The sequence below is a fragment of the Tamandua tetradactyla genome, chromosome 10 (assembly GCF_023851605.1).
Source record: "Tamandua tetradactyla isolate mTamTet1 chromosome 10, mTamTet1.pri, whole genome shotgun sequence".
In the NCBI taxonomy this organism is placed as follows: Eukaryota; Metazoa; Chordata; class Mammalia; order Pilosa; family Myrmecophagidae; genus Tamandua; species Tamandua tetradactyla.
This window is the reverse complement of record NC_135336.1, coordinates 105251220-105278165: the sequence shown is the minus strand read 5'-3', so window position 1 is coordinate 105278165 and position 26946 is coordinate 105251220. Positions and strand designations below refer to the sequence as shown.

Genomic DNA, 26946 nt, shown 5'->3' with positions numbered 1-26946 from the left:
ACTATATTAATTTATTTTCTTAATATTGAACCAACCTTGCATTCTTGGAAAAAAATCACAATTGGTCATGGTCTACTATTTTCTAATGTGGTACTAATACCACATTAGATTCTGTTAATGTTTATTTAGTACTTTTTCGCTGATGCTCACAAGTGATATTGGCCTGTATTTTTTTGTAGTGTCTTTAAATATCTAAGTATCAATATTATTTACATCATAAGAAGAATTTGAAAGTTTTACTTCACTTTCTATGAGCCCACACTCTTTCTACTGAAGAACTACCTCCCAAAACACACTATAGAGAAGTTATGGCCAATGATCCTCTAGGACAATGTCAAGGGAAACCTTTTTGATAATGGTATCCCTCTTCTTGAAATGGCTTTGAGTATTCCTGTGCTTGATCAAATTGCATTGTACCTTCAGCTCTGTATGAATTTTCTGTAATACATGGATAGCTAGGCAATGAATCTATATTAATCTGGAATGGGTTTAAAGAATTTATGTATAAGAACTTTACTTGAGGGTTCATCTTCATACCCAAACAGACAGGCCAAACAGATGTAAGACCTTCTCAAGAAGGTAGAGAGCAGCCCAGAATGCAGGTCTCTTGACACTCAGCAAAAATTCCCCATGTTTAACAAAAGGTCTACTGAATCATGAAAGAAAGCATTTTAAGACTCTCCTCAACCATCTCTAATAAAACTTTAGAAACAAATGAGAATACATACTTCAGTGCTTTGTGCCGTGCTTTTTGCTCAATTTAAACAGAAGATTGTCTTTGCTAGGAATTGCAAGGTTCATCATGTAATCAAAGTCACAGAGGCCAAGTTGCCTCTGGACCTAGGTTCTCAAATATTTTATGTCTCAATCACCAGGGAGTTTAAAAAACACAAAACAAAATAAATAGCCACTAAGGCCCCATTGTAGACCTATGGAATCTCGATCTTCAGTGCTGGAGCTTGAGTATGACCCAGGTGACCTTAATGCAGCTGGTTCCAAGGCTAGTGCTTGGATACCATGCACCAGAAGCTATTTCTCAATGAATTAAACAACAAGAACAACAACAACCCCCCCCCCCCCCCCCCCAAAACTGTGTTTCTTGAAAAACTATCAGAGATATAACTGAAGGAGGCATACGCCTCTGGCCACCACAACTACTGAAATAAAAATACTGCATCATTTTTATATCCACTAGGAAAACACAACAACAGTCTCACAAATAGAAGATATTTTGTAGTCTAGAGCTAGAATAGTGGCTGGCAGTTGAGAAAATGGGGAAAAGACCAAGGAGCTGGTAGTCATAGAGCAAGTATATACCAGAGACTTCCATTATTCAAAGGTAGCAGTTTGGCAGTGTCCGACTTCCCTATTAGCGTTTCGTCTACCCTAGTATGGCTTCACCCTCAATCTCAGCACACATCAGGTCTGGGTAGTTTCTAGCTCCATACAGCGTGTAAAGGCTGGGCTTCTCTTTCTCTCTCTCTGTCTCTATCTCTGCTCTCGGCTGCTGCATCAATACATGTCAGGACTTCCAGTAGTGAGCACAGCAGCCAACACAGCACCACTTCCCCCCTCGCCTTCGTGTTTTTCAAAGACCTTGTGAAAGAATTAATTAATAAGCCATGACTGGGAGTGGTGGAGGTGTGTTATCTGCCATAGAAAAAGAATGGGCTCCTTGGGTGCAGAGAAAGTACCACAAGGTTCTAGACTGAATATAACCCCATGGCTCTATTTACTGAACAGCCAACCATATACTGGGTACTATGATGTGCAATCTTCTCACTGAAGCCTCATGATGACTCTAGGAGATGGTTCTTTCCACGTGGTCTTGTTTTATGAAGAGGAAGTGGAGGCACACACAGGTTAAATGGCCTGCCTGAGGTCTCAGGGCAGTTAGCCATGCCTACCTCATTACGAAGGAATCTCTTGCTTTTATACAAACAAAATTTGGGAGCAGAAATGCCATTTGTTCCCTTAGGGTGCACTTTCTTGTTGTGTAAGTTTGACAGTGCTGTGTATTCTAAGTTCATCTGGGAAATTATGGAAATTGATTCCAAAACAGTAAAATCAAAATAGGGTTCTTGCTTTTTTTGTTTTGACAACTGAAATTCTCACCTTATGCTCTCAAAAGTTAAATACCACCAAATTTGATCATTAGCTTTGCCTAATACATCTTGCATGTCTGAGGAGATATTCTCCCTACACCATCCACATTCCATTTCAGATATGCCAATCTTCCCCTACCAAATTTACATAAAATAAAAAAAGAATAAGTTTCTTTTCCTGTTGGGCCAAAGGCTGAGACATCTGGGTGGACAAAGCGGCCTGGAAGGTAATGAATTTCTTCCTCTAGAAAGGGAAGCTCCATTCCGTCATTCTTTACTTCACTGGGCCCCTTTTTTCCACCCCAATATGGTCGCCATTTCAGGGTAATTATGAAGAAGAATTTCCTGTCCCTGCCAGCTGGCCTCCAAACCATAGCTTCTTTCACCACGCTGTTGCCCTGAATCTAACCCTTCCTCCTTCCCTCTCAGGCTGAGACTTCTCTCCAGAGCCTTCCTTGCACCCCACCCTGCCAGAGATCAACCAACATGCCAGAGCTTGTTCGACCAGAAAGCTTAGCACCAGCTTAACTCTTCAGGCAATGGGACAAGGGGCCTTTTTTCTTTAATGCAGGGCTTTGCTCCATGATACTGCTGAGTTTATGGGCCCATGAACTAAACCTAGTTTAGAATCCAATTCTATTCGATTTTCATTCAACTGTTTATTTTCCATCCCCACCCCCATACCCCACTCTCTCCTCCACTGTGCCTGGGGGGCTGACCCCTTGACCTGGCTTCCTGTTGAGTTCAGGGTAGGCAGGACATTGGTGGGGGATCTTTCCCCGATACCTGCTCCTCCCCCACAGCTCTGGGTGGCATCTCTCCACTTTGGCCACTTTTCCACAAGGCTCCGGGAAATGCTATTCTTTCCTCGCCCCTTGAGGCCCAGGGGTGGCTGGGCTCTGGAAGTGTCTGCCTACCCTCACCCCGTGAGTCTTCTCTCCAACTCGCCTGGATTCTGTTTCCAGCTGGCGCCCTGACGGCCGCAGGTCCGGCGCCGTGCCCCTATGTCAACAGGGGTGCTGCCGGCCGAGAGGAGAATGAGCACAGAGGAACACTCACCTTTTCCTGATATTTCATGAAACATTTCCCCCCTGATATCTTAGTCTTCACCCTGCCTCTTCCTGCCCCTTTAAAAGGAAAGTGCTTCCCACTTTTGTTAATTTTTGAGAGCTTTTACTGCCCTTTTATTTTTGCTTGACATTTTATAATCAATCTTCCATATATGTTTATATATACTTTTCTATTTAAACTTTTTTTTTTTAAATCTAAAAAACAGAGTGCCATACCGCCAAAGGTGTCAGGAAACACGTTCAAATAAGGAAGGGCTCTGAAGGCTGCTCTGCCAACAAAATGCCAGTAAAATCTGAAACCCGGGTTCAAATACACTGGGAACGTTCCAAAATGTAAAACTTAAAGAACTTCTTTATTCCAGTAAATCAGCTTCCCTGTGAATACCATCGAAATCCTAGGCTTTAATGAGTAAGGGAATATCAGAGGAAGGGGTGGAGAAGGAAAGGATTTGGACTAATATGAAATTTAATTTAAAAACTATTATGAGAAGTTTAATTTCCCCCTCCCCCAACTAAATACATAAATCTTTTCCAGGCATTTTCTTTGTTTCATTTTTCTGAAATAAAAAAGAAAGAAAGGCAACCTGAACTGTCTCAAACAATGAGAGAGTGGTCCCTGGGATGGGATTTTTAATAATAAATATCTATTTACTGGGATTCCTAGTCATTGAAATACTATGATAGGCATATGTGAAAAGCCAAAGAAACATTAATCAGACTGTATTCTTGGCAAATGTATCAAACGGGGGAGAAAAGACTTTGGTGGGAAAGGCCAATCAACAAAGGAGGGTCACACGGGTTGCTTGAGAAGTGCAGACAGAAAGGGTTGTTAAGTTTCTATTGGAGGCAAGTCACTTCAGCTGGGGTGGCCAGCACGGCAAACCCCAGATTACATTTGAAGCTGTGAACTTGTGTGGAAAATAAATAGTATGTTTTCCTATGTAATAATGGCACCTACATACAGCACTGTGTTTAGCCACATTACAAAGCTAGATTTATCAGGGCCATGAAGGACCAAACAAATCGCAAAACTATAGAATGCTCAGATTTTTTGGTTGGCTGGATGCATGTGTTGCATGAATGCACGTGAGTGTGTGCATGCATGTGTGTCCATGAGCACATGTTAGTGTATCTGAGACACTGTCAGCTCTACTCCAAGGCCTGGTGTGGCACAGTGCTGGGTGCCCCTCCAGGATGGCACCCTGCCCTGTCCTCATTGAGCATTTTCAGGGAATTGAATGTAGGATGACATCTTTCAGAAGAAGCTCAAGCACAAGCCCCACTCGACAGGCCCTCGCCACATCCGCAGATGGAGGGTGGGAGGGCTGCTAGCTCAGAGATCCTCCACTGTAGCCAGGTGTTGTGGGAAACCAAGTGTAGGTCTCTGCTGCTAGGTGAGACCCGGCCCCTTTTGGGGGTTTGGGGAATGGTGGGTGTCCCTTGTCTGGGTGGAGTCTTGGTGTCATTGTAGATCACCTTGGACTCTCACTCTTACCTCGCATGGCTGGGTGAGCTACAAAAGTGATACACAGCTTGGGGCCATGGCGCTGGGCAGTCTGTGAGCATTTAGTACACGTTGGTCCTTCTTCTCTGGCTCCTTTCTATCCATTCTCAAAGCAACACAAAGGAGGCAGCTTGGCTGGCCCCAGATGAGGCCCCTTGACAACCTGGCCTACCTCACCTTCACTTGAGCTCTTCTGCCACAAGGATGTTCTGGAAGAAGACTCTTTTCTTTTCTTTATGCCTCATGTGACTGTTGGGAAGATCAAGAGAACAGAGCTGTGGAACCCCCTACCCAAGCCACTGAGTTTTAAACACCAGCTCTTGCCCCTGCGCCCCTGCTGACATTAGTACCCTGTGCTGATAATGGGGCTGGGAATAGGCTCTGTCATTAGCCCATCACACCATGAACGATCTTGTTCTTTGTTCATATCTCCTTTGCTTTTCAACCCTCCTTCTGAATCATGAGTTCATTCTGTTCCCCTTCTGCTAGATTCAGGTGCCTCTAGCAGCCCATTCTGCCACCACTCCCCATAGAAGATAGATCCTGTTTTTTTTCTAGAGATAGCACATTGTCTTTTGGAAGCTGTACCCACACCAAACACTTGGTGAAGCATCCACGGGAACACACAGATGGCACAACGGATGGGGCACAACCAGCTACAGAGCACAGGGCAGGGCGTGGAACAGCACAAAATGGGACACAGCACAGCCACCCTCGTCAACAGAAGCAGATGCCCGGGCAGGACTTGGGTCCCAAGTGGCCCTCATAAAGACGAGAACAGTAAACGGAGCTTAACGTTCTAATGAAATCGAGATTGCTGGGCGTGTGTTCCCAAAACGAAACTGCCTGGAAGTCCTCATAATGCTTTTTACGATAAGTATTAAAATGCAAAGAGAAAGATTAAAGTTCCTGCTGTGAACCGACTCTGTAATGAGTGAGAGAAGAGGATGGGTGGGTAGTTTCTGGAGGAGAGTTTTATGCACTGCATTACAGTTGGATATTGTTATATAAAATGAGTGTGTTATTAGAAGGATCCTGAAGTTATAAAAACTCAAAAGGAATTTTTCAGTGAGGATGAATAACTTTTTTGGTAAAGATGAAGAATTCATAATGCTGTGGGGTAGGGGGTGGGGCCTGAGTGGGGCCCGCCCCATTTCCTAGAGACTGAAGGCAGTCACTGCCAGAGCTATTTAATGGTAGTTGAAATTTACCGTTTTTGTAGGGCACTTTTTTTTTTTTTTTAAAGACCAGGGTCACATTCTTTGATTAAGAATATTCTAGCGGGTATGAGAGGGTTCCTCCATTTGGCCCACTAAGTAGTGTGACTATACTATTAGAAAAAGTATATCTTTTTCTAACAGTAAAGGCCTATCTCCTACACTATGCAAGCCACCTAGTGTGATCTGTTCTTACTTCTTAACCACCAGGCGCCACCTCATGCATTTCATGTCACAAACAGAATGAAATCACTGAGTCAGACAACTGTATTCTGATGTGGTGGAAAAAAATTTTTTAATGCAGTTCTCCTTCCTCCAAAGGCACTCAACTAATTAAAATTATGCTAATGTATAATAACTGGTGAGCCTGAACAACTCAAATACTTTAAACATTTTCTGTATAATTTTGTTTGTGCCCATGAACAAAAGAAATTTCCGTTTAAACTGTGTCTGGATAGTCGAAAATCCTGAATTAATGGAGGCTGAATTAAAGTTTTACTAAGTATGTTAGATATTTAACTTTTTCATTTAAAAAATCATGACAGTGATCACACTACAGCTAGTTTGGGAAACAGAAATGGAAAATTTGATCATTCATTCCTAACTCAACTATGATCACTGCCACATATTATTTTCTAGTCTTTTTTCAGATGCATTTTAATAGAATTCTATTTTAATCTGTTTACTTTAATTGATCCATACATTTAGTTAAGTCTTTCTGTCGAGCATAACATTCCATCAAGTGAGTATATTCAACGTATTTAACTAGATATTTTCATGAGTATGGGTTTTCTCAGATATCTGATTATTTCTGAAGGGTAGATTACTAGCAGGAGGATTATTAGGCCAAAGAACATGAACACTTTAAGATTCCTGATGCATCCTAAGGTTGTTCCAATGGATACGCACCCGTGTTTAAATAGGGTTTAGGAGTATCCATGTCATGGTATCTTGGCCCATCCTGGGTATTATTTTTTAAAAAAACAATACATGGCTTTGTTCGGTTTTGGCTAATTTAGTGGGTAAAAATAGTGTTCTGTGAATTGTGTAGGATTACAAAGTGAGGTCCTGTGAGGTTATCTTGGCTCCTATGTTCACATCAAAGACTTACAAAAATAATCAAAAGGACACACTCTGTATCTGGCTGCCCTGCTCAGGGTCTTGTGTTTCTGCTCATCATAGAGAAAGATGCACAGGGCAGAAGCAGTGCTCCAGTCCGGTTCTGCCAAGACTCAGTTTCTGCTCATCACAGAGAAAGATGCACAGGGCAGAAGCAGTGCTCCAGTCCGGTTCTGCCAAGACTCAGTTTCTGCTCATCACAGAGAAAGATGCACAGGGCAGAAGCAGTGCTCCAGTCCGGTTCTGCCAAGACTCAGTTTCTGCTCATCACAGAGAAAGATGCACAGGGCAGAAGCAGTGCTCCAGTCCGGTTCTGCCAAGACTCAGTTTCTGCTCATCATAGAGAAAGATACACAGGGCAGAAGCAGTGCTCCAGTCTGGTTCTGCCAAGACTCAGATGGCAGGGGCAGGGTGGCGGGTGGGGGACTGTCTGCACTGGGAGGTGGAGTGGACGATCCTCCAGAAACTGCTCCAGATGTCATTCAGCCATCCTGCAGAGAACTTTGGTTTCCTGAAGAAGCGGGAGATGGCAGAATAGTGGGGTTCTCTTTATGTGGGCAGAATTTTTTGCCATTCCATTCACTATCACTGCCTACCTGTGTTGATTTGACACTGGTGTGGCTTCTGATTCTTTTTAAAGCAAAGACTTTTGTAAATAGAATAAAATATAATAATAAATTAAGGTTTGCCTTATTTTGAGCTTGCCTTTATTTACCATGGGTTACATATGCCTTATCAAAGATTTTCTGGAACATCAATCATAATAGAGAAGACTTCTCATGGGTAGAAAATGGCAATGTATAGGCTTGTCCAAAACAAAACTAAATCTACACACACCCAGCTGTGTCTCATAAAACCCTAAAAAAATGACAAACATATACCCAGTAACAAGAATCATATAAGGAACCCTTTATTACTGACAATTATTAGTGTCAATAATTGATAAACTCTTTAATACACTATGTTTGAATGTGAAGAGTCCCTCTACTTGCCCAAGTGAGCTCAGTAAGTTCTTGCCCATATGTTCAGTCTTATAAAATAGCCAGGGCTTTCAGTGAGGCAGCTTTTAGCATTCGTGAGAAGCAGCATAGCCAACTGCCAAATGCATGTTAGGTCGGCCCAGAGGTATGAACCAAAAATGAAAAGGCATAAAGGATTTGTTTTTTAAAAGCAAAACATCAAACATAAAAAGAGCTCTTTCGTACGAATTTTCGGTGTGGGAGCCAGAGAGGAGAAAATCCTTCTCCCTCCCAGGAGGAAAGAGGCCTAACCTCACCTGTGACTTTCTCTTGGAATGTAGATTTTTCTCACCCCATTAAATGTCACCTATTCTAGGTGGGTTTGCAGCATGTGCGAGAAGTAGAGATTGATGGGGAACCCAGCAGATAGGTGGGCCTGGGGGCAGATGCAGCTCTTGGCACCCTGGAAAGGGCTCTCACGAGCCACATAAGTGGGTGCCATGGGGTATCGTGAAGTGCAGCTGTTCCAAAGAGGCCCTGTGTGCTAGTTTAAGGGATTAAATTCCCTGCTTCAGAGACCCTGCAGTGCCCCCTTACCTTGCAAAGAGAAGAGGAAGAAAAAAGGAAAAAAGAGAAAAATCAGGTTAGGACAGTATGTCCTCTCAAGACTTAAAAAAGAAAGGGCCAGTTGGATAGGCAGGGCATTCCACACTGTGAACCCCAAGGGAAAAGGCAGAGATAAGAGCTGTTTTGGTCAAGGATGGGCCGGCCACAGAAATGGGAACCTACCTTACAACCTGGAAGGTGGATGCACTACCTGCTTCTCCAGTCTCTCGTGACTTCTTTTTAAAGAGCAGTAAAAGACAATCTCGGTATCCAGTCCCTAAATCCCCTTCCCATTAACCAGTTGCCAATAGTGAAACCTATAAAAGAACCTGGTGAAATCACCAGCTGTCTGCTTCAGGAGGCTCCCCAGCTTCTCTCTGGGGATGCGTGGCTTTTTCTTCCATCATGGAGCAGAAGCAGGTGCGGTTGGTAACAAGTGCACTCTGCCATCCACGTGACCTGCTATCTGCTTATCAACTGTCCAGTGCAGTGGGGGCTAGAAGGGGAGTATCAGGTGGAATCACATGAAAGCTGACATTCGACCGCTGTGGATCTATAAAATGGGACTTTCATATGATTCAACCTCATGGAGGAGGGGGAGGGTGACAATAGCACATCCACTGCCACTGTGTGAGCTGCTTCATTTAATCCTTGGGCCAGCACGCCAAGATGGGAACTACTATGAACCCCACTCGCAGATGAGGAAACTGCACAGTTCTTGAATTGCTCGTCCAGGGTCACGCAACTAGTAAGAGGCATGCCTGGAAGCCACGACAAATCACTGACCCCCTAATATCAAAAGCAAGAGCCTATTTCTCCTCTCAGTGCTGCTTCCAGAACCATCGAGTTGTTAAGGCATTCAGTGCCTCATGGACCAGCAGCCAAGAATAGGAAAAGGAAGATGCAGGAAGGCACCTGGGAGAGAAGGCTGGGTTGGCTTCCGTCAGCCCACTCATGCCAGTCCCCCAGCCCTTCTGGAATGACTCAGAGACAGGGCAATGCAGATTCTGAAAATGCCACCTATACTCTAAAGGTGACCATTATCCTCTCTACTTGGTTTTGTTTCCCAGTTTATCCATTTGTGATTATCCAGACCTGGGTCTGCCCACAAGCACAGGACTTGGAGGGAATGTACAGAAATTGCTCTCTATTCCTTTATCATTGGACTTTGCATTCACTTCCCTATCCTTGTAAAAATGTTTACAATTGGATTTGAATCCATAATGTACTTTCATCTCTGATTAAATAACCTGTTCACAGACTGACTTGGTTTTTACAAAGAGGAGAAACCTTGACTTTATTTAGTCAAATAGGAGGTTAAAGTTGCTGAGGCCTTTAATCAAACTGAAATAGCTACCCTCATCCTTTCCAATGTTCTGTTCACTTCTGGGTATGTCTTTATTTTCTCAAGAGCTCCTGCTTCTCACGGGAGCTTTAAGGACATCCTGGCATATGTGCCCTTCAGTGGGTACATGACAGGGTGCATTTTTCCTAGTGCATCAGTTTTACTCTGAGGCAAAAAAGCTAAGTAAATAAGCTGGGAAGTTAGAATACCATTTTATATTAGAACAAATATACACCAATATTATGGAGTAGAAATTAGGTAAATTTGCAAGAATGTTAAAGATGAATCAGACTTCCGAGACGTTTAGCGACAGCCTGAAGCTACTAAAGTGGTTGAGTACATGACTGCTAGAGCAAGGCTCTCTGAGTTTCTCTGCATTTTCTGGCCAAAGACCTTGGGCAAATCAGTTGTCCTCTCTGAGCCTAAGGCTCGTTATCTATAAAGTGGGGTGAAGACACTGTCTCATCTTAGGGTTTTATGAGAAAACGCTGAGTTGGCACTCCACCTGCCTCTAAGGAGGGAAGAGCTTTTCCAGGGAGGCATCCCAGTTGTCCTGACTGTGGTTCCCCTCCTAGCTGCTCTCAGGGGGAGCTGGAGGTGTGACCCGGGCCATACAGGCTCACCCTGGACTCCTGGAAGTAACTTTTACTGGGGTTGGGGGGTCAGTGCATTTTCCTAAGGGTCTTGAGCATAGCAATACAGATATCTCAGGGAAGCTGTGCTCTGCCATGAGCTCCTCCAGCTCTGAGGTTGTTCCACTGAACACCATGCTCTGTCCTTGCCCCGTGGAGCTGGCGTCCGGGGTGGGGTTGGTGAGGGGAGGCAGATAACCGCGTAAAGGCACAGTGTGTCTGGTGGTGATGCGTGCAGTGAGAGAGAAAAAAAAAAAGCCAAGCAGGGCAAAGGGCTAGAGAGGGACAAGGGAGGTGTCAATTCTAATTTGAGCAGTCAGGGAAGGCCCCAGGGTTTAGAAGAAGTGAGAGAGGAGCCAGAAGGATATCTGAGGGTAGAATGTTCCAGGCAGTAGGGAGAGCAAGGCCAAGGCACTGAGTGGGGTTGGGAGGAATGATGAGGCCACAGGGATGGCTAAGTGGCAACGGGGCTGGGGGCAAATTCAGGGCTTTGCTGAATGTAGATAGGGATTTTCAGTTTTATATGGCATGAGATAAGAAGCAGCATGGAGCCATTCAAAGCAGAGTGATGAAATGATCTGGCCTGCATTTTAACAGGATTCATGTGGCTGCCCTGTGGAAACAGACTGGGTAGTAGATGGGGGCTGGGGGGACCAGTTAGGAGGCAACTGCAATGGTCCAGGTGGGAGGTGGCACTAATGGCCTGGGGCAGGGGGAGGGCAGGGTTGGAGGGGGCACTGCTGGAAGCTGGAGGGGTAGATGCATTCTGGATACCTTTTGAAAATAGAATCTACAGGATTCGGTGATGGACTGGGTTCATGAAAGATAAATGAGGATCAAGGATGAGTCTAAGGTTTCTGGCTTTGGAAAGACGAGGGAAAAAGGGAGTTGCTATTTACTGGAAGGGGGAGAAATCAGGGGATGAGCAGGTTGGAGGGTGGGGTCAGACGCTAGGTTGGACACGGTAAGCCTGAGATGTGTTCTGAGTAGACAGTGACCCTCAATGGTTGTGTGGGGTTGAAGGCAGAGACCTGGACGAGGTCATTCGTTTGGGAATCGTTAGCATGGAGATGGTACTTCGACGAATGAGTTGAGTAAAGTCAGGAAGAGTCAAAGTCATGAGGTTAAAAATTCAGAAACCCATACCACTGATTTCTTTTTAGGAGACATAAAGCATGGTGACCCTATGTCACGCCATTACACCTGAACTGCAAACAATGGAGGCAGAAATGCGGACCTTCCTTCGCTAAGAGAACTCGATGGTCCCCCACTGAGACAAGCATCTGCAGGTACACACGCACAGGCAGCGCTGGGTGCAGAGGCCTGGTGCCACAGGGGCCCTCTCCTGAGAAGCTTGTGCTTTGAAACACTTTCTTAATGGCGGAAGCAATTTTGAAATAGGGACAAATGATGGCAATATGCCTCTTCCAAAATAATGAGAACCTTCAACACTACTGAAATTAATTCCACCGCCTCCATGCCACGCACACTGCCTTAGGTACTTTATAAATATCTGACAAATGATTAATTATGTCTACTCTAACTGAAAACAGTCATTTGCTATCATGACTCCTTGACTGCTCAATGCAAATATGAAAAATTCCTATTCTGTTAGAGACAAGTGCCATAAAGTCCCCAGCAGCTCAGCTTAAGTCTACCTTTTCACAGAAGGAGGCCCTGCCTTTCAGAGTGGTAACTGCTTCCCTTCTGGAGGGACTGGGAGGGTGGGTCTTTGCCATTCCTTTTTGGATCAGCACGTTTTTGGATTTCTCCCCCAGTGCCTGGACTCACGCCAGGTGAAGAGCAAATGCCCAATAAATCTAAATCAATGTCAAAGGAATGAATAAATAAAGATTCATTGAAAATTAACCTGACCGTTAATTTAGGTCACTCACTGGAAAAAAGAAAAACAGTAAAGTAGAAAAGCATCTTTCTAATTTAAAAGGTTAATTAACTACAAGGTTTTTAAAAATATTTTGGTGGCTTGGGTAAACAAAGCACAACTGGGATTTGAAGCAGTTGCAATTTGTAACTTTAAAAACATACCATTATGTTCCACCAATTAGAAAAAGAGGGAAAGCTGCCCGACTCAGTTCATGACTTTATTATAATCTCAATTCTAAAACCAGAGCGAGAGAGAGAGAGAGAACAAGAAGGCACATAACAGGCTCTCCTCACTTACAGAGATACAAAAATCCTAAATAAAATGCTACTTCACTGCATTCAATGCTGCATATGAATGTATAATATGTCATAATCAAATAGTGTTTATCCTAGATATGCAAGGATGGTTTAACATCAGAAAAATGCATCAAGTAAAACACCACAAGTGGACGAAATGAGGAAAATCACATGATTATCTCAGATGCAGAAAAGGCATTTGATAAATTTCAGTAGCTCTAAGTCATGTTTCCAAATGACCTATTAAGTTAGATGATCAATTTCCTGACTTTACCAAATTTCCTGATTCTCAAAAGCATGTTTTTCTTTTCTTTTTTTTTTTAAACCATTTACAATTTTACATCAGTTTGTATTAGATGCTGTATGAGCTCTGTGGGGTACTAAGACTCATATAAGCTGGGGGCACTAGAAACTAAAGGAGTTGTGACTTTCTCAAACTGACAAATAATCCCAAACACCATTTTATTCATTGTCTTTCCACAGAATCCATCAAACCTATCAGGGCCATTAACAAAGAGGGAGAGAAACTACTTTAAGAATAATCTCTCTCTCCCTTTGACACTTTCTCTGGAGGATACGTGCTGGATTTATGCTAATGAATGAGGAATAAATTCCAGAAGGAAGAATTCAGGAGGGAAGGGAAAAGAAGTAATGCAGCATACATAGAAAAGCTAATCTGTCTTAAATCAACAAGTTCAGCAAATGATGGTGATTGCTTATCACATTTTCTCTAATAATATTGTTCCTACATAATTTATGTCTATGCTATCCAAAGACAGTATTTCGTGCTATGTCTAAAGATCTTTCAATCCGGCTTAAAAAACAACAAACAAATGCTCAGCAACATTACAGGGTGATAATGTCAAAAAAATCAATAATGGTTCCCACTATCCACAGCTGTTCATATAGAGATGAAGTATATTTTATATACACTGTTAGAATTAGTTTCTCTTAGCTTTGCCATATGTTTTCATAAATTGGGAGAGAGAAACCTGAATGAAGAATCAGTGAGATTTGAGAAATCCCGTGTGTAAGAAGCTCTATTTTAACCTTTGCAAAAATGCTATTAAGATTTTCCCACCTAATCCACTTGAATGTGTAATATGGGATAGTAGATACAGGCGCACTTATTCCTGGTGTGGGTTTCACCAGTTCTTCCAAGCTAAACTGAGTCAGAGTCAGAGAGGAACATGAATGAGTGAAAAGGCTACCATGGAATGCAATGATTTAGGTCTGGACATGGCATAAGGAACACAAAGTCTCATTCTACTCCAATGGGGCGTATGTGTGCACGAACTTAGCAATTATTTATCGAGCATTTACTGGGAAATAGAGCAGTAAACAGCAGGCTTACATTCGGGCAGGAGGAGTATGCAAATAAATACACAATATTTCAGGCAAGGGGGCTACAGAAGGAGTAGTGAACGCTAATTTATATTTTGTAAAAGAGGGTTAGGGAAGGCCTCTTTGATAAGTTATGTGACAGAGACCCAAAGGAACAGAGAGTAAGAAAGAGCTAGGGGAGAGTGACTCAAGTTCTAAGATGGGGAGCATGTGCTTGAAGTGTCTGAGGCCTGGCAAGGAGGCCCAGGCGACTGGAGCACTGTGTGTGTGTGTGTGTGTGTGTGTGTGTGTGTGTGTGTGTGTGTGTGTGTGTGTGTGTGTGTGTGTGTGTGTGTGTGTGTGTGTGTGTGTGTGTGTGTATAGGTTTGTGGGCGCGGGAGGGGGCAGGGAGAGCAGCAAGCAGCAATCATATAGCACTTTCACACAGGTAAGGACTGTGGATTTTTCACTTGACATAATATTTTTGATTCAGCCTGTTGTTATATACATTAACATTTGTTCCTTTATATTGTTGGATAGTATTCCACTAATTTGTTGATCCATTCACCAACTGATGAATATTTGGGGCTATTATGAATGATGCTGCTATGAATATTTACATAGAAGTTTTTGTGTGGGCATGTTTTTATATATCTTGGAAAATACCTAGGAGCAGCACTGCTGGGTCACATAGTAAGTACATTTTCATTTTATAAAATATTGCCATACTGTTTTCAAAAATAGCTACATCACATCACATTTCCACCAGTAAGGTGTGAGAGCTCCAGTTCCTTCACATCCTTGCCAATACCTAGCAATAGTCTTTTTAAAAAATCTTCATTCCTATTAATAGGTGTGCAGTAGTAGCTCACATAGGTTTTTTTTTTTTTTTTTGGTATGCTGTGCAGTGGAGGTCACATTTCTTTCTTTTCCATGTGAATATCCTCTTATCGCATCTCATGGCAGCTTATTTTTTCTTTAAAGAAATGGAATGCTTCGTGAATTTGCATATCATCATTGCACATGGGCTATGTTAATCTTCTCTGTATTGTTCCAATTTTAGTATATGTGCAGCCGAAGCAAGCACTCATGGTAGTTTTAACTTGCATTTCTCATGTACTTTTTCAGCCTCTGTATATTTTCTTTGGTGAAGTGTCTTAGCAGATCTTTTCCCTCTTTTTTTTTAAGGAAGGGTTGTCTTCTTAATAGAGTTGTAAAGTTCTTTATATATCCTGGTTACAAGCCCTCTATATATTTTGCAAATATTTTCTCCAAGTCTATGGCTTGCTTTTTCTTATCTATGTTTTACAAAGAACAAAAACTTTTATTTTGATGATGTCTAATTTAATCACTTTCTAAAAAATAGTTCATGCTTTTTGTGTCTTGTTTAGGAAATATTTCTCTACTCCTGTTTTCTTTTAGAAGTTTAATAGTTTTTGCTTTTATATTTAAATCTGTGATCCATTTTGAGTTAATTTTTCTGTATGGTATGAAGTTGAGATTCACTTTTTCCCATACAGCTATCTAGTTGTTTGAGCATCATTTACTAAAAAGGCTATCTTTTCCCCACTGAATGACCTTGACACTTTTATCAAAAATCAATTGACCATATATACATGTGGGTTTATTTCTGGACATTCTACTCTGTTCCATTGATCTATATTTCTGTCCTGATACCAACACACCCTACCTTCATTACTGGGGCAAGTTCTTTTTAAGGTGTCTCTTGGATGTGTAAAAATTTAACACCCAGTGGGTCCAGACAGTAGTTCAGTGGTAGAATTCTCGCCTGCCATGTGGGAGACCCAGGTTCGATTCCCAGCCCATGCACTTGCCAAACAAACAAGCAAACAGACAATAAACCAAACTAAACAAAAATTCAACAAATGGTGCTGCAACAAGAGGATACTCACATGGGAAAAGAATGAAATCTGACCCCCATCATACAGCATACAAAGAAAAGAAAAATGTTAAAAAAGAAAGAAAAGAAAAGAAAATTTGATATCCACATCTAATTTCAGGTTTTTTTTGAGGGAGGGGGTATGCTGTATGGCCGGGGTCACATTTCATTCTTTTTCCATGTGTTATCCCGTTATTGTAGCACCATTTGTTGAATTTTTGTTTTTTTTTTGGGGGAAGTGCATGGGCCAGGAATCGAACTTGGGTCTCCCACATGGCAGGCGAGAATTCTACCCTTGCACCCCCCACATCTAATTATAGTTTAATTATGCATCCTGACAGCAAATAAATGTGAGAATCTGAAGGGCAGGGGAGAAACTGAAGATATAAACTTGGAAGCCATCAATTTAGAGTGTTTTTCAACCTCTGGGTTCCTATCATCAGCAGTGCCAGTTCAACCCATCTTCATCTAATGCAAATCTGCCAGGTTTCTTAGGGGCCAAAAGCTGAACTCCATGAAACAGAGTCCCAATTTCAGTCTGGAGGCTCCAGAAGCCATTCCAGTTTCCTAACCCTCACATCTCTGACTTGGAGAAGTGGAATACAGTAACTAGCCATCACCACAGGATTGTACGTGAATACCTAATAATAGTAAACTGTAACTGTGTGGAAACACAAGGCCCGTGAAGAAAATCCAGCCATCTCTTTTCCTATGGAAGGTTCTACATTTATTAGATGTGTTTAACATCAGCTGCAGAGAATGCAAGAAAAATTCTTCTGGAAAGATTATCTTGAGCCCAAATGATCCCACAGACTAGGGGCTAGCTTGACCCCACTGCTACATCATCCAAGAGGACTGCAGTGAAGTACCTTAAGGGGTCCTTGCTTATAGTGGTTTGAAGCTGTTATGTATCCCCAGAAGCCATGTTCTTTTAATCCATTCCTGTGGGTGCAGACCTACTGTGGATGGGATCTTTCAATTAGGTTATATCAATCGAGATGTGACCCACCCCATTCAAAGTGGGTCCTAATTCCTGTATGGGAGTTCTTTATAACAGGATAAAAGACACACAGAAAAAGCCCAGTGAGCTCAGGTGAACACTCAGAGAAGTTTAAAGAAAAAGCCACAGATAGAAAAGCTAAAAGAGGACTCACAGAAGTTCAGAGGGGAAGCCACTAGAAACAAAAACTGAAAGCAATGAATCCCAGGAGCGAAGGACCAACTGATACCAGCCATGTGCCTTTCCATGTGACAGAAGTCTTTTGGATGCCAACAGTTTGCCTTCAGAGTCCAGGTGTTTGTTGTCTTATTGACGTCTTGTGAGTTAGACATTTTCATGGCCTACAAACTGTAAATTTTAAGTTAAGAACTCCCCATTGTAAAAGCTGACTCATTTCTGGTATATTGTATTTCAGCAGCTTCAGCAAACCAAAACACTGCTGAAAACAGAAACTATAGATGTGGGCATACCTGGAATTCACTTCTAAGCACAGTGCCCAGCAGTCACGTCTGCTCCACGAATACTCCGTGAACAGACACAGGAAGAGTAACAGATATTTGTCCAATAAGATGAAAAAGTAGTGACTATGTTATCAAGCTTTCCATTGAAATCACCTTTGAAATGACATGAGGAACAGATGCAGTAGTAGGATGACAATTACAAGAACAGCTGTGTGCTCAGACCTATAGCACCAGTCTCAGCAATTTACATGAATAGCTCATGCATCTGATGCGGTACAACTGTTCTCACCTCCTTTCTACAGAAACTACTATTGTTTACCCTGTTTTAGTAAAGGGAAGATGGAGGCAGAAAGGTACTATAACTATTCCACTTTACAGGCCAGAAAACTAAGATTCACTTAGGCATCTGGGCTGGGACTGGAACTCAGGTGATCTGGCTCTGGGGTCCCAGGGCTGATGTTTTAATACTGTGCTAAATTAACTCTCATCTTCAGAGAGGATCTGGAAATCCCTTTCACATCATCTCGTATTTATTTTTCTTTCAATATGCTCTCTTTCCTTCTAGAAGTTTCAGGAAACTTAAGTTAAAATTTCTTAAAAAGGTCTCTGGCTGCAGCTTAGAAACTGGATGCCTTGGGATATTAAGAGGCTTGGCCAATATCTCACAGCAGTTAGTAATATGGGACCCCCGTTATGTGTGAGTAGGTAGCTGCTGCCCACCACTTTAATTCCCAAAGGTAGGAAAGAGCCAACCATAAGAATTAAGTCCTTTCTTTGTGCTAGGAATTTTTACATATTATCTCTAATCACCACAACAGCTCTCTGATGTAGATTTTTTTTTATTATACTAGTTGTGGGTGTACAGGAAAAGCATGCACAAAATACAGGGTTCCCATTACATCTTCATCTCTTATCTTAAAACAACCCAGCTCAAACAACATCCAGATACAGGCTCAGGTTTATTAGGGGACCCACCAAGAATAGTAAATTCAGGATTAGGTGCAATTTCTTTCCTTCAGGGTACAAATTCTGTCCATATAGTCTTGAGGGTAGAGAGCAGTATTGAAGGAAAGAGGTAAGATTACAAACCTGAAGTCAATTACTTATAAAGCAGTTCTGACTGCTGTGGCCATGTTATCGATGACAATGGTTATCTGGGTGGAAATTATATTGTGGATGTAGTGCTTGGATGGTTAATGTAGATGATATGAGACAAGTGGAATACACCTTTTCTCTGGATGTTTTATAGAAGGCAATTAAAGAATAGACTGGTTAGCCACTGGCAAGTCATGAATGCCCCTGAACAATTTACCCACATTATCCCTGTCAGACAAAACACACCCAATTCAGAACTAAGATGTGTGTCATTTTCAACCTGCAACGATCCTTTAGAAATTGTTAGAAGATGCCTGCCCTATGACATTTTAGAAATCATGTTCTCACACAATTAGCTCCTATAGCTCAATAAGTCTGTGCAGTATTCTATTATATCCATGGGAAAGGGGGTATGCCAACCCAGAAAAGGACAAAACAAGCTTTGTCCTATAATTTCATCTTCAAAAGTATAAAAATATGTTGAAAGAAGAAACGAATACAGTGGACACGAGTCACATCTGTTTTCTCTTGTCAAGGTACAGACCTATAAAATCTGCAAAGCTCTTAGCACCATATGTCTGGCACGTGATAAGTACTTAATGGCTGATAGTCTTTTATTATTATTATTATTATTATATTATTAATGTTTCTAGCATGGACCCACCTCTCAGTGGCTCTATTAACTTCCCTTAGTCAAGCACCTACAAAAATTTAGTCAATTTTAAGATAAGGATTTGATTCATTGTGAGCAATTAGCATCCATTTACAAAAATTGCAGACAGGTTGATTTTATTTCAACTTGTAGGATTAATTATATGATGTCAATAGCTTTTAACAACATATTATATTTTTACTGGATATAATGTAAGTTATATAAAAATACAATTTTTCTTTTATGCAAACAGTAGCAAACAATATTTTCAAAATTGTGGCTAATCAGGGTAGGCTAACACTGGCTGGAACAACCCAGCCATAGTGGCCTGAGTCTAAGAAGAGTCGGGAGGCTCTTCTCCATATGCTAGCTCAGGACCATAGGACCTGTCCCAACTGTGACACTGCTATTTTCCTACATGTCCTTAAAACTACCATGAAAAGGGAAAGGGACAGTGGGAGAATTGGATAGGCCAGGCCTGCAGGAAGCATACTTGATGTCCATCTTCTCCACTGGCCAGCCATACAGCAGTGGGCTGACAGGGCAGAAGGTGCACCCAGGAGGAAAATGAGACCGGGCTGGTCATCACATAAGGCTTTCCTTTTTATGTGATGACAACCTTCTCAACATGTGTAATTAACATTTGCACTGATTTGCAAATGTCCACACGGAACATGTCAATTATGTCTTATTATTCACTTGTCACTACAAAAAGGTTGGAGAGTTGCTATTGTCATTGCCATTTTCCAGATAAAGAATCTGAGGCTTGGAAGAGTGAATTTGTAAACTGAGTACCCAAGCAGATGAGTGACACAGCTAAGATTTAAATCCTGCTTCTGAATCCAAACCACAAGCCCTTTCCACTCTTTTTCACATTGTCTTTAACTTCAAGAACAACGGAGTTCCCATGACAGAAGATATTTCAACAGAATTAGGGTTACACCTTTTCCTTCTCAATGTGATTCAATGGACTGTAATTCTGTAAAAAAAAAGGCAGGATCCCTATATAATTCACTGGGGTGGGATCAATGGAACAGTTTTACCAGCCAGAATCTTTTACTATTAAGCAGTCACATTTTAGCCAGTTCAGGAAGTGTTTCAAAAATGAAAGAGGAATTATCTTGGCATCAACCCTGAAGTAAGACCTCTAATTCTTAATTTTGAAGGTCAAAGACATAGGTACAGATATGGATAAGTATGATTAAATGGAAAAATGAGATGGGAAAGAACTTTGAGCAATTGCCACTAAGTACCTATGAGTGTCTTAACCCTCTCCTTTTAACTGAAAATAAATCCCACGTGTAATGCTGTGTATTCCACGTGTAACATTTGTTGTCATGGTAACAATTAGATGAATGGAGCTTGAAGACGGGTCAGAACACATTCCCAGGACACTGAGCTGGAGATGGGAGTAGCCATTTAGCAAAATTTCCTCAACCAACAGGATAGTCTTCCTTGTGCGAAAGAGACCAAAGCATAATCCCAGCACGCTAAGGCCACGCTTGTCGGTGAGGGCAAGCCATGTTCTCCATCTAAAGCTCCACTAAAACCATGGGCAAGACAGAATAGATTTACCTAACATTTACCGAACAATGATTTTATCCTTTAAAAACAAGGAGCAATGTGCAGTGTTCAATCTGGATTTAAGAAACTCTTGCACAGGGCAACAAGTGTCCACAAGTTTATTGCCAAGGTTCTAGTTCACACCCCAGCACTCCTTTCTGGAGCTTCAGGCTCTTGCACAGATTTTGGCTGCAAGAGCCATGGTGATCGATTTATTCCTCAATTTCAATTCTTTTTTTCTGCATCAAAATTATTCTATAGGAATCATTTTTGTGTTTCCCCCCAAAAGAAAGAAAACCCCCAATACTTGTAAGGTTAAAAAAAAAAAAGCCTGCCATACAGAGAAGGATTTATTATCAAACAAGCATTTGGGAAACCATCAGGTAGAATTAGGCAATGTAATGGACAATTTGGGCTCAGCTTCCCTATCGGGAGTGGTGGCTGCGCGCACACGCTTGTGTCGATATATATATATATTTATAGATATATGTTCACTCCCAAGAGTGCCACCTCGCCAGACCATGTGTTTCCAGTGAGGCTGAATTCCAGTCGGGGAGTGGTTTCCTTTTTTGCTATAGCAACATAATGCTTCATTACACCAAGACACAGCACTCCCGATCTCCCCAGGAAATAAAGAGCAGAGCTTGAAATTTACAGTAACCTTTAACAGGTGAAGCATTTCAACCTCAAATGACTGATGCTCTGCCAGCGCCCCTCCCCGGCCTGGTTTAACTCCTGTGGCCGAGGCTTGGCCAGCGCCCCGGGCAGGCATTGGTTCCTCCAGGCGGGCCCCAGGCCCACTGTAGTGCTCCCAGCTTGTGCTCCACTACTACTCATTTGTAAACTCCCAAGTGGCAGTCCATATTGTCTACAAGGGCATGGAGAGTGCCTCTGATTTTGCTTTTGGACGAGGTGATGATCCTCAGAAGGGATTTCGAGCAGCCTGTGTTAAGGCTGGAGTCAGGAAAGGTGCTAGGTCCGTTCAGTGGGTAACCAAGAGATCTGCCCCAGAACTCTGCAGCGGACTATCCCCAAATGACCCGCCATGGTTAAGCAATGGGGAAACCTTGGGTCCACCCTCACTTCCCCAAATTATTAAGAGGTGCCAAGAGTATCCCCTGACTAAGCAGGATGTCATACGTTCAGCTGAGTTAAAACCCTGTCAACCGTCTCCTTCTCCCTCCATTGTTTACGAGGCACATTAGAGTCAGGAGGCCAAAACTGGGGAAGGGCGTATATTTATTTGCTATTTATTCAAAGCTGCGATACAACATAGCATTTCAAATCCAGTCCAAAACATCGACCGAGAACCCCAGGTTTTTGAAATAGTCTCTTTGACCATTAAAATAAAAACCTTCCGTTGGCTATAACGATAAACAAGTATAAACTAAAGCCCCTAGGTCGGGCACCCAGGAATGTCACGTTGTATTGGTATAATTGTTTCTACTATTTGACCTTCCCACCAGCTCTGCTGCGGGTGGGCAAGGCAGACAAAATCATCTCCATTTCTGTGGCCCACCAAACCGCAATGCCCAGAGGTCAGGCTACCTGTCGAGGGCTTCAAAACCAGAGAGGTATTCTGACTTCCCCTCCACCAAGCTGTCCCAACACATGACTGTCAGCCGAGGGTGGGACAGAAACATAACAATATGGATTTATATATAGCAAAGAAAGCAAGCCAGCATGATGTCCAGCTTGGGAGACATGAAGTTGGCAAAGATAAATACGCTTTCAAAATTTAAAGTGGGGAAAGGAACGTCTGGGGTAATCCTTACTACGGTGCCAAAAATAAAAGCGCCTTCCGGGGCTCCCTGGGGGATGCGTCTGGTTGGCCCTTGGCGCATCCTTGCCCTCCGGGTCACAGCGGAGGCCCAGGCCAGGCCGTGCTCGGAGCGCACGGGCGGGGCGGCGGGAAGGACATGGCCTCTCCGGCTCCAAGGCGGGTTAAGCAGTCTGATTGAGCACTGCTGCTAATGAAAGGCCCCTCTAGTCTGGCAGGACCACCGAGGTTCCTTCTGCATCTGTTCATGACCGCAGCACCTAGCTCGGAAATTAACTCCTGATGAGTGCAGACAGGGGCCCAGCTGGTCCTCCCGCGCCTTCCCCCGCAGATAAATGAAGTATAATAAGAATGTTGCTGGCTGCCAAGGGATGAGGGGCTCTCCGTGACCTACTGGTAAAATCGAGAGTCTACTTTTACCGAGACTTAATTTTCCGCACTGGGGGACCCTCCATGGAGGCGGCAGTGGTGTGAAAAGGCCCCAAAGGCCTTGGAAGACAGCGCTGAGCTGTCCATTGCCACCGCTTCCCTTTGTCAAGGGTGAGCCAAATGAATAAAGAGGCAATTTAGGAGGAGCTGATTTTCAATTGGCAAATATTTTCATAAGGTGAGGTATGGGTTTTTCCCTCCCCATAACCATTCCCAGGACCAGGGATAATCTCTTGTTGCTTGCAAACTACAGTCATCCTGCTCAGATTTAAAGGATCAAACTCTCGTTTTCTACCACTTACAGAGGAATTCTTTCCTTAAAGCTCATTTGAAGAAGAGGAAATGGTAATTATCATTGTCCAGGACTTCCAGATACAGAAACTACGCATAAAGACACATTCTGGCCCCCCACAGCAAAGCAGTAGCCAAGAGAGAACCAGAATCCAAGGGTCTTGATATTCAGGTGAGGGCACTCTAGGTCAGAGGGTTGTTAACCATTTTCTCTCAGTAAGTCAACAGGCAGCAGATGGTAATGGATGGGGGTGGGGGTTGGGGGGTTGGGACTAGGAGATAGCGACCCAGGAGTAATAGACTGTCTCACGGCCCTGGCCCAGGGTGCACAACCCAACCAGGGACCCTGTGTGTGATATTATCCTTGAAATGGGAGGAAAGGACAAACAGCAGGCTGCGAGCCACTGCTCCTTGGCTCTAGAATGCCATGAAGCCACATCTTTCTATGACTTCTGAAAGGAACAGGAGAGGTTTCCAAAGAACTATATTAAATCATAGCAATAGTCAGTTTGTTATCATTTGTTAGCATAGCAAAAATGGGCTAAAAAGCAAGATAGTGTGATGGATAAAATGGGCAGAAAAGGCGCTTGATACCTTGATGAAAAATGTAAAAACTAAAAAAGGTGCCACAGAGAAAGCAGAACAATTCCCCAGAGACTAAAGAAGGGAAAGAAGGGATGAGGTGGGGGAAGTCAGCAGAGATAATAAATTGCTTAAGAGAACATATTAGTTCTCTAGTGCTGCATAAGAAATGAACACAAAACCTAGTGGCTTAAACCCACAAATATTTATTATCTCATAGTTTCTGTGGGTCAGCAATCTGGGCATGGTTCTGCTGGGTGCCACTGGCCTAGGCTCTCTGAAGCGGCTGTAGTCAAGGTGACTGGGCTACAGTCATCTCAAGGCTCAACTGGAGAAGGATCCACTTCAAGCTTGATTCCATGGCTGCCAGCAGGCCTCAGGGCCTCATTGGCCACTGGCCTATGGGCCTCTCATAGTGCTACTCTCAGCCTGCCCACTTGCTTCGTGACCCCAGTGCAAGGGCTCCAGGAGAGAGAGCAAGAAAAGGTGAGCAAGACGATGGCACTTGGAAGTAGAGTCCCGTCATTTATGCCATATTCTATCTGTAAGGAGAGAGCCACTGTGTCCAACCTACACTCAGGAGTGGGGGCTTCCACTAGGACAGGAACTCCAGGAGTCAGGGATCCTAGGAACCCTCTCAAAGGATGCCTCCCCCAGGAAGACTCCCTATTCATGGATACACCTAGAGCACTACTGCTTGACTCCTTAACAGGAGGCCTACTGAGACTGTGCAGCTGGGCCAGGCATCAGCATTGTTGGCATTGCATTCATCATTTACTGAGGGACCATGTAGATGAGTACCATCATATCAGTGTGGAGTTTTAAAGACCAAGTTCATAGCTGCCCAGAGCTGACCCCTTGAGGGCTGGCTCTGGGGGTTCATCCTTTCTTTGGACCCTGTTCATAGACTGCTGTGGCTGCTGCCTTTCTCCATCAGGAAAGTATGTGCCAAGAGCCACACCCTCCCAATAATGAGTAACATTTGTTGAGAGTGTGTGATGGTCAGGTACTGAGTCAAGGACTCTACATCCATCATCACATCTCATCTTCACAATGACCTTGCTCTGGGGCTGAGAAAACAGATATGTGTCCGGTTAGTGTCAATCTCTAACGTTTAAGATCCAGCAGTTAGTGCCTAAATGCTCCCTGGGATTCTCCATTGCACATGGCAGGTTGTAGACACAAAAATATCTCATACACCTGGATGACTATCTTACGTGCTATATACTTAGAAAATCTAAAGGGATGAGCTAAAAGCCACTAAAATGCAAACAAATTTAGCGAGGTGTACAAAATGAGAATATACAAAAGCCAAGCATTACTGTATACAACAGACCAGCAATAGCTAAAAAAAGAAATCTGTAATTACCCATCTTCATTGCAGAAAATTTGGGAAATGTAGAAAAAGACTAAAACATTTTCACTCAGGATTCTATCACCAAGAGGCATTTGGATATATTTCCATTAAATTTTTTCTCTGTTGTGTGCGTGTGTGAATATAAACAGAAAAAAAAATTGTGATCACACTATATTGGTTGAGTAATCTGTTAATTTTTTTCTTCACAACATTTGTCAGCATTTTTCTGTTAATAAATGTTCTTCAAAAAAAATTTTTATGGGACACATACAGATGTCTGCACACCGATGTTCATATCAGTATTATTCATAATTGCCAAAAGATGGAACAACTTAAGTGCCCATCAACAGATGAATGGATAAACAAAATGTGATATATACATACTACGGAATATTACTCAGCTATAAGGAGGTACGAAGTCCTGAAGCACGCGAAAACATGGACGAACCTTGAGGACATTATGTTAAGTAAAATAAGTCCAACACAAAAGGACAAAAATCGTATTATCTCACTGATATGTACTAATTTTAATATGTAAACTCATAGACACGAAATATAGAATATAGGCTACCAAGATATAGAATGAGGCTAAAGAATGGGGAGAGGTTGCCTAATACGTGCAGAATGTTTAACTAGAGTGAACTTAAAAGTTTGGAAATGGACAGAGGTGACAGTAGCATGTTGTGAGAGTAATTAACAGTGTGAATGGTGGGTGGATGTGGTGGAAAGGGGAAGTTTGGAGTCATGGGTGTCACCAGAAGGAAAGTTGGAGGTTAAAACAAAGGAACGTGTAACACAGGAATCTTGTGGTGGACAATGTCCATGATTAACTGTACCAATATTAGGAAGTTCTTTCATGAACTAGAACAAATGTATGACACTATTACAAGGAGTTAATAATAGAGGGGTATATGGGAAAATGTATCTTTGCAAACCAGAGACTATAGTTAAAGCAGCATGTTAATATTCTTTCATCAACAGTAACAAATGTACCACCCCAATACTATGGATCAATAATAGGGAGGGTTAAGGGGTATGGGGTGGATTTGGGTTTCCTTTTTTATTTTTATCTCTTTTCTGGAGTAATGAAAATGTTCTAAAATTGATCAAAGGGTTGTATGTGCAACTTTGTGATGATACTATGAGCCATGATTGTGTACTTTGGGTGGTTTGTATAGTGTGTGAATATATCTCAATAAAACTGCATTAAAAAACAACTTGAAACGGTTATCTAATAATTCATATTATTTAACCTAATTTCAAAAATTAGGTTCTCTTTATTCATTTGATGGGTTAAAAAAAATTTTAAATGTGTTTCTCTGTTCCTTATTTCTTGCCCTTAAAAACTTACTTGAATATCCATTTCTACTTTTTTATTGGCCCTTTCACTATATTTCTTTATATTTTTAAGTGGTTGTACCAGGGATTACAATATATGTTGCAACTTTTCACAGTCCACTGACAGTCAGTTCTGTAGTAACTTCTTGTAAAATAAATAAATCTTGCAAAATGAAGAAGTCCATATCTATACTCATCTTTTTTGCTATAGATGCCACATCAACAGATGTCATAAACTCCACAACACAGTGTTACAAATTTTCTTTAAATATGTAGATAATTAATAGAGAAATTAAGAAAAGCAGCACAAATTTTTTAAAATGGTATCTTGCATTTTAAACATTTACCATTTGCAAGGCTGTTTATTCCTTCCCAAGGATCTTGGCTGCCTTCTGGAACCACTTCCCTTCTGCTTGCAGTTCCTTTAGTATTGCTTG

The 26946-nt window shown here is 42.3% G+C and overlaps 1 protein-coding gene and 1 non-coding gene across 5 annotated transcripts in view; both read right to left on the bottom strand.

Moving 5' to 3' along the window:
• The window catches only part of HLCS (holocarboxylase synthetase), a 264092-nt gene that overhangs the window by 29817 nt on the left and 207329 nt on the right, over window positions 1-26946 (bottom strand). The gene's annotated exons all lie outside the window — the stretch shown is intronic.
• Window positions 15042-15148, bottom strand: LOC143648968 (U6 spliceosomal RNA). The gene has a single exon (XR_013158861.1). It is a non-coding gene; the product is annotated as a U6 spliceosomal RNA (small nuclear RNA).